We start from the raw sequence: 8,773 nt of genomic DNA, 5'->3' as shown, positions 1-8,773 counted from the left end.
CTTTTACCATTCGCTGATAAGTTGACCGAAGATCGTCAAAGTCTAGCCGAAGTTGCTTCTTTACTTTTTCAATTCGATCTGCTCTACTCTTCTGAATGTCAATCTCCAATCCCTTTTGATACACTTCATCTTCTAGCTTCTGTAAAGTCATTTCATTGTCTCCATTCTGCTTCAAAATCGCGCTTAGCTAACTCTAATGGAGATGGAACCACTCTCAACTGTTCCTCCACCGGCTGAATATTTTCAGGATTCACTATCGGGATGTTGTCATTTACTCGACCACTTCTCCACTGCTCGTACTCTTGAGATAACTCGAGATCATAGGTGAATAGATTTACACGACGAGTTTGCTTCCAGGCCTCAGCAACCCCTTTAACTTTACCCTTATATTGATCTCCTTTGAATGCAAAATCTGACCCTACCAAGTCCCATGTGGCTGGAATGAACTGCCTTATCCCATGCTGTCTGGAAACTAGTAGCGGTGCATACCCAACAGAACCCCATATACCTGGCAAAGGAACCCAATCTCACTCTCCACATCGGTAAAGTATATCCGAAGAGACATTCCATGGAGCTCGCCACAAAATATCACCATCTTTGATATCCTTGAAGATGACCATCCATTTTTCTTCGGTAAAGCCCCCAGGCCATTCTTTAGAAAGAAAGTCCTTCAAAGGCAAAAACCCATCTAGAAATATTCGTCCTGGTGCCCTTTCAACATGTTTTAAATGACTTAGAATCCATACTAGTAACAAAGGCGCACACCCTATAAAGCGTCCTTCTCCTTCGCGCCTACAAGAACTCAAAGACCGGAATGTCTCAGCTAGAATGGATGAAACGTGATCCACGTGCTTGTCTAATTTTTCAAACAGGTCAATGACTGATACGTCTACATATCCTAGCACCTTTGGAAAAATAACAAGCCCATAAATCCATAAAGCAAACAAGTCAGGCTTCTTTCTCTTATCAGGGTAATGATCAATTACTTCTTTCAGAGCAGCCCAAGAGATGCACTCATTGTCTCCCTTCTTCTTAATATTTCTAACTACCCAATCTTCATTCATTCCGGTCATCAATAGTAATTTCTTCTTAAATGAATGAGTGACTGGCAGCTTGGTATATATTCTATCTATTTGGGACCTCGGACAACGGACCAAAGCTTGATACTCCTCTATTATTGGTGTCAGATCCACTCTACCAAATGTGAAACAACTATAAGCCGGATTACAGAACTGTGCCAACGCTCTAAACAAATTTCGGTCAATAGGAACATCCAAAAGATAAGGAATATCACCATACAACTGATAAAACATCTCTTTGTCGGCTGCTTCCCATCTTCCCCATACCTCTTTTAGTTCACTCAGATCATTCTGACGTACGTTGATGTGAGTGTAACCAAATAACTCCGACACATATCCAGGCATTACACTATCCCCGTTGGTCAGTTGGGATTGTTCCGACCACCTCAGAACATCTGTATTGTCCTCAACCTCTTTCTGAACCATTCGTTCCATATTACTGGCCATCTATATGGACATCGATCCCAAATCAACGTCATGTAATGGATAGTGCAATGCAAAACGGAAAATGAACAAGGCAAAGATAACAACAGATCGGTTAGTAAACATAAAGCAATTAAGTCGGGATAATAATTTGTTCAAGAATCCTACCCACATGCTGGCTACCCAATCATGCTTTATCATATCCTACCCAACATGATATCTACCCTCATGCTTTGTTATTCACAAAAATAAATCCTAACCGCATGATATCTAATTCGCATGCTTGTTCGAAAAATAAACCTAACCGCATGATATCTAGTTCGTATGCATTTATTCGAAAAACGAAAATAAATGACTCAAAAAAGCTTTTCCTTGTGTACCCTCCTCACGGGATTCTTAAGGTTCGGGTTAGGCTCGACCTAAATTTGGGCTCTATGTTCACTATATGTTGGGTTAGGTTCTAAAGTAATAGGTTCTCGAATTGTCCTTGCCGGTGCCCCCTTGGGCTGTCGAACCCTCAATCCTGGCCCATCACAGGCTTTAGGGGATCGAGTTCAATTTCGAGGGAACACACCTCCTTATGTCCATTCGGAGGTGATTACCATCACGAGAACCATAAGGTGTGAGCTCCAAGAGCGATCTACTATCCCATGCGGAGGTGAAAACCACACGAGGGCATAGTCTCTCACTCCTACTTAAATAGGACGGAGCGGGGTTTTAGCTCATGTTATGATAATGCAGATGTGTAGTGTGTGAGGAAAAGCGAAAAAACACAATAAAAACACTCAAAATTTCCTAAATTCACACAATTAATCTAAAACCATTAGCAAACAAATATGTATAACTATTTATTAGTTAATGGAATTAAATTAAAAAAAAATCAAATTACAAACAAAACTTATTAAAAACCAAACAAGGGATCAAAAACCAAATCAAAACAAATTTATAATTTTCAATTGCAAAGACAATTAATTAATCGACTATCGGCCTGACTCTCTAAAACAAATTCCCCAGCGGAGTCGCCAAGCTGTCGAAACGATTTTTTCCTTAAAAAGTGAGATTTTGAAAACCACATTAATTTTTAATTTACCTCTTTCAATTGATTTTTAATTTAAAAACAAATGTGATTTAAAAACCTCTCGTTTCGAAAAATTTTTGGATTTCCTTTACGATCGAAAAAAATACGGTTCAAAGAGTCTCCACCAATCTTTGATTAGGGTGTGATTGGGCACCCAAAAATGTTTGTTATTTTAAATAAAAAATAATTTTAATTGAAACATCAAATTAAGGTATGCGTTACCAAAATCTGAGTTCGGGAGTCGGTTACGTGAGGGGAAGGATTAGCACACCCACAGCGCCCTAAATCGGTACCTAGTCGATTAATTAACGTCTTTGCAATGAACTTTACAAATTCGAATTTAATTTGATTTTTGATCCCATAAAACAAAGATGTAAATTTAAAAACATTCAAAAGAACTGAAATAAATTAAATTAAAATTACCAAGTCGTTTTAGAAAGATAAAGAATGTTCGATTATTTACAAATATCGAGACCAGATCTTAAAAGTTATAACAACCTTTTCTCGATAAATTTAAATAAACGAACATTTCCTTTTCTTTTGTTCCCAAATTTTAGGTGACGAATCGATTTTTTAGTTTCACTTTCGGGATACACTTTTAGTTTAAAATGGTTATAACGACCCTCTAATCAGTTAAGACAGGCCACTCAAGATAATTTTAAATTAAAAGGGTATTACCCTTAGTCCGATTATGTAATAAGTCGAGTTATGCACGTGAGGCTATCATGCAAATTATGAAAAAAAAGTGGATGTCATGCCAAAATTAATTAAACTAAATTAAAAATATCATACAACGTGACATTTTAATACAAAAATTCCATTAACATATTTGTTATAACTATAAATTATAAACTATATTTATTGATATGTAATGTACCAATTTGACTTAAACATAACAAACAAAAACATAACCTCTCAAATTACAAATTTTAGGAAATAATTGTACCTATTAAAATAAGGACTAAATTATATTAAACCAAACTCTACAATTTTAAATACAAACAAAATAATAATTAAAATGGACATATGAATATTACACCAAAATAAACAATGAAACTAAAACAAATCAACATCATAAAGGACTAAAATTAGAATAAACCCTAAACACATAAACAGGACTAAAAAGAAAAATGCAACAATTCAGAGGTTAAATGTCTAAAACTACGGAAAAAAATATAATCACAATGTGGACCATAATTAAATGTGCATAAAGTATAAAGAACAAATTGAAAATATGAAAGACTCGACTCTAGGACTAAAATGACTTAAAACGAAACCTTGTGTGACCCAAATGGTGAATAACCCATAATTCCTAATATAAAACCTAATTTAAAAAAAAAAACTAGACTTAAACTAACCATTCCTCTCATTCAAGCATAGTCGTTCAAGTCTCCATTCTCCCCTATCTCTTCTCCAAACCCACGCAGCTGAGAATCCTATCCACTCTCCCACGCTCGAAATCTCAACCACCATAGCCACCTACCGACCCCCTAACGACGACTACATTAAACCCCGATCGCTATTGGATTGTTAACCGAAACCAAACGACCTCTGTTACTCTCTATTGTTCGGGTCTCTCCACTCCGGCGTCTTCAACTCCGGCGACCGACTCCTAGGTAAACACTAAACTCTTCCTGTTAATTACATACCCCAAAAGAAAATCCACTGTTTGTTAAAAACCTTGAGAAAAGTTTAAAATTTTGGATTATTTTTCGGTTTTCTATTTTTTAATCTCCACATACCTCACTTATGCTCTCGACCGACGCTGTTGCACCATGAAAGTACGACTAGACGAGTCACGCCTGAAACAAACTCCGATCAAGACCCGAAACATGAAAAGGTAAATAGAAACTAATTTATCCCTTTTATATTTCTACTAGCTTCGAAAGAAAAATGATAAAATGTGCGTTTAGTATTTTTAAAATATGAAGAAAATAACCTGCTTATATTGCTTGTGTTGCTTTCGTTGTTGGATTGTATTATGTATTTGGTGTTGTTTTTGGCTTGAGAAGATGATACTGCCCTTTGTGAACTTTCCTTCGGTTGGGAGAATAATATAAAACAAAACTTGCTTCTATTGCCTTTCGAAAAATAAAACTTTACACACTATTTTTCGTTCTTGCTCTATTATGTAAAAAAAACTAATAAAAAAGGTCTTTTTTCTTCTCGTAATGGTGATGGGTTGCTGATATCTCTCTCGTTTTTGCTCTGTGCTCTCCTTCTGTGTGTAATCTTATGTTTCTGGTGGTTAATTGCTCATTAAAAACTGACCCCCACCTCCTTTACAGTTTCTTTCTGATATATTAAGAAAACTAAAACCCATCTTTTGTTAACTCCCGATAACTGCTTTTAGTTTTCCAGGGAGTATTCACGTGGGCTTGAGTTGGGCCTTCAATTGCTCTGCTTCGGGTCTGCTCCGATCTAGCCCCAGACAAAAATTAGCATCTACAATTGAATGATATTCTGATGTGTTTTCCATTTTCTACTTATTTAATTCATAGAATGAATGTATCGAAATAGTTAAAAGAGTTAAGTTCACCCGAGCTCAAGAGTGAAAGTGAAGAATGTTCTGTTGTTACAGACCTTTAGTTAAATGATATGAAGATAATGTTAGAAGGTTTTCATTTCTCCAAAATGGAGAAGATTAAATTGAGTAGTTTTGTTATTAAATGGGTAAACTAGAGCATGGTGGAATGACGTCTCCTTGAGAATGACAAGTGACCAAGTGACGTGGTCCTTGTTCCTAAAAGAATTTAAGCACAAGTGTATAAGAGACCAATTTGTCAGGTAAATAAAGCAAAAATTTCTGAATTTGAAACAGATGAATCGCATTGGGTATGAATATGAGTGTGAGTTCAATAAGTTAAGTCGTTTGCGACTGAGTTAGTTCTGACAGAGAAGGATTCATGCGAATTAGTTTGTGGAGGGCTTCCTCTCAAGATTAAATCGATACATAATTTATATTCGATTTTTTTCACTGTTCATGGTACTGTTCATGACACTGTTCACTGTATTGTTCATACCGTATAGTACTGTTCATAAGTACATATTTTTTTCAAATTTTTGTAATGGGGCATAATTTAATAGTATATTATTGTATTTTATTAATATAAGTTCAAATGTTCAGTCATTTTGTAAGGAAATTGTTTTAAAAAGTCAATGTGACATCTCGAACTCGTATCCGGGTCAAGTACGGGTTGGGGTGTTACACTATTATCCAAGTCTATCGAGGAGTTTTTTCTAAAACGCCACTAAAGTACGCGTTTGCTACACAAACGCCACTATATATCGGGTTATAGCAGCGTTTTTTACATAAACGCCATTAAAGTATGTGTTTATAGCGGCATTTATACAAAAACGTCGCTATATATCTAGCTATAACGGCCATTTTGTTTACATAAACGCCACTAAAGTAAGCATTTTTAGCGGCGATTTCACAAAAAGCCACTATATATCTGGCTATCGCGGCATTTTTTATATAAATGCCACTAAATTATGAGTTTATAGTGGCATTTTCCCAAAAATGCCACTATATATTAAGATATCGCGGCGTTTGTCTAAAAACGCCGCTATATGTAAAAAATTAAAGGTGTTTTCTCTAAAACCGCCGCTAAAACCACGGCTATAAATTTGTTTTGCTGTAGTGGTGACCACATGTTCACCCTGAACATACTTTGCATCCGCCATTGCACTAAACCATTAGTCATTGAGGTTTCAATTCGATTTTTTTTAATTTAATCATCAACATTTAACTTATCAATATATGTTACTTTGAATATAATATTACATAAGTTTATTGCGACCCTCCTAATATAACTTGTTGAATTTATAATGTCAAGATATGAACTTCTAATCTTGATTGATTAAAGGATGAAGGATCAGTGTCTTATTTATGTTATTAGGCAAATTAATTGTTAGTAGATTTTAGTTGGATTTTCTTATGTATTTTAATAAAAATGATTGATTAATTTTGATATTCATATCTTATATTCATTTAGTTTTATTATCTTTTAAGAATATTTGTCAACGTTTTAACTCTAATCCTAGAGTTTATGAATGATAATGATAAATATATTTTTTTTATTTTATATGTTTTGTATCTATCTTGAACACATTAATTAGAGATAATAAGATCATAACATAAAATTTTAAACAAATATCAAATTAAATTTATCTTAAACTATAAAAGTATTTTTAAATATGACTTGTAGTATTATCACGTTATAATAATTAGTAAAATAATAATAAATACAAACAAGAAATATATATATGTTTATTGTATAACCGATAGATAAATAAATAGATAAAGATTAGAAGAAAATAAATTACAAAAACTAACATGATAATGCTTGATCATTGTGTGTTTGAATTTAAGTATGCCACAACAATGAAATTATACCAGAATGGAGGAAATGCCAATGAAAGTGGCGTAGGTGGAACTAGTGCTCTTCTCAAACCTTATATAAGGCATTGCGACAATCTTTACATTTTCGTCCATCTAAATCCTAAACCCTAAACTTTAAAACCGAACAAATAATATTATTTATAAAAAAACATGACTCTCAACAATCCCCACCATTGCTGCTCAACCCTCATCTTTCTGCTCTTATCATTACTCCTGCACTTTTATTCCAGTCAAAAGTGATATCCAATTGAACTACTATGCTCAAAGTTGCCCTAATTCCTAAGAGATTATCAAACAGCAAGTCATTAAGCTGTACAACAAACATGGAAATACTGCAATCTCTTGGCTTAGAAATCTCTTCCATGACTGCATGTTTAAGGTATATCTATATATATATTCATTGTTTTATTGATTGAAATACCTTTCTATAACCGAGATGTTTCGTCGATGCAGTCGTGTGATGCGTTGCTCTTGTTACGGACGAGGGACGGAATCGAATCGGAGCAACAATCCGATTGGAGTTTCGGGATGAGAAATTTTAAGTACGTCGATGCGATCGAAGAAGCTCTTGAGAAAGAATGTCCCATGACGGTATCTTGTGCTGATATAGTCGCTCTTTATGCTAGAGATGGCATTGTCATGGTATTTGTGATAAAATAAGCTTGATTTCATGAAATTTACGAATTATCGTATAATTTAGATATTTACAGCTTGGAGGACCACGCATTGAAGTGAGAACCGGTAGGAAAGATAGCAAGCAAAGTTACCTGACGGAGGTAGATAACACAATCACCAACCACAATGATACCATGGAATTGGTGCTTTCTTATCGGTATCGATACTGAAAGAACAATTGCTTTATTAGGTATAAATGTATTAAAAAATTGATAGATTATGTATCCGTACTTCATATAAATCGTTAACTAAATCGACGACCGAACATTTTGTTTCTGTGAAGAGCTGACTCGGTGGGTCGAGTTCATTGTGTGAACTTATTACACAGACTTTACCCCACTGTTGATCCGACGTTGGACCCCGACCATGCCGAGTACCTTAAACGATGGTGTCCGACACCGGACCCAGATCCGACGTCAGTTATGTACTCAAGAAATGACCTACAAACGCCGATGATTTTGGACAATAATTACTATAAGAACTTGCAGAAGCACAAGGGACTGCTCCTTGTGGATCCGCAATTGGCTTCTTATCCAACTACTTCACCTTTTGTGGAGAAAATGGCTGCCGATAATGGATATTTCCAGGACCAATTTGCAAGAGCTATATTGTTGTTGTCGGAGAACAACCCGCTTACTGAAGACGAAGGGGAGATTCGAAAGGATTGTCGCTACGTTAATGGTGATTGATGTAGTAGTAGAATCTTTTATCAAAATTTAGGTCAGAATTTATATTTGATGAATTCAAAATAAAATATATTAAAATTTAGGTGATAGTTTGTATTTGATGAATTCACAATGAAATGTAACACTTAATACTTTTTAGTAGATGAACCGTGTGGGTAAATCCAATTTAGATACACTTATCAAATTCTTATTCGAGATTAAAAATTTGATTCGATTAATTTGAATGTGATACAAGTTGATCCGACAATTAGAATTAATTATTTTAATTTGACTAATCTGAATTCAATTTATTTAAAAACAAATCAACTCGAACCCGAATTGAACCTAATTTGAAATGATTCGAAATCAAAACAGCCTAAACGGTTAAACCCAAATGACTCGAACTCAATTAACTAACTCTAATTTTAGAATTTCACTTTTTGGCCTA

The 8,773-nt window shown here is 34.7% G+C and overlaps 1 pseudogene; it reads left to right on the top strand.

Annotated features, from left to right (window-relative positions):
• Positions 1 to 7,090: 7,090 nt before the first annotated feature.
• Positions 7,091 to 8,412, top strand: LOC120214465 (annotated as a pseudogene).
• Positions 8,413 to 8,773: the final 361 nt, after the last annotated feature.

Source organism: Hibiscus syriacus, unplaced genomic scaffold (genome assembly GCF_006381635.1).
Source record: "Hibiscus syriacus cultivar Baekdansim isolate YM2019G1 unplaced genomic scaffold, ASM638163v2 tig00110065_pilon, whole genome shotgun sequence".
NCBI lineage: Eukaryota > Viridiplantae > Streptophyta > Magnoliopsida > Malvales > Malvaceae > Hibiscus > Hibiscus syriacus.
Note: the sequence above shows the minus strand (reverse complement) of the source record. Positions and strands in the feature narration are given on the sequence as shown.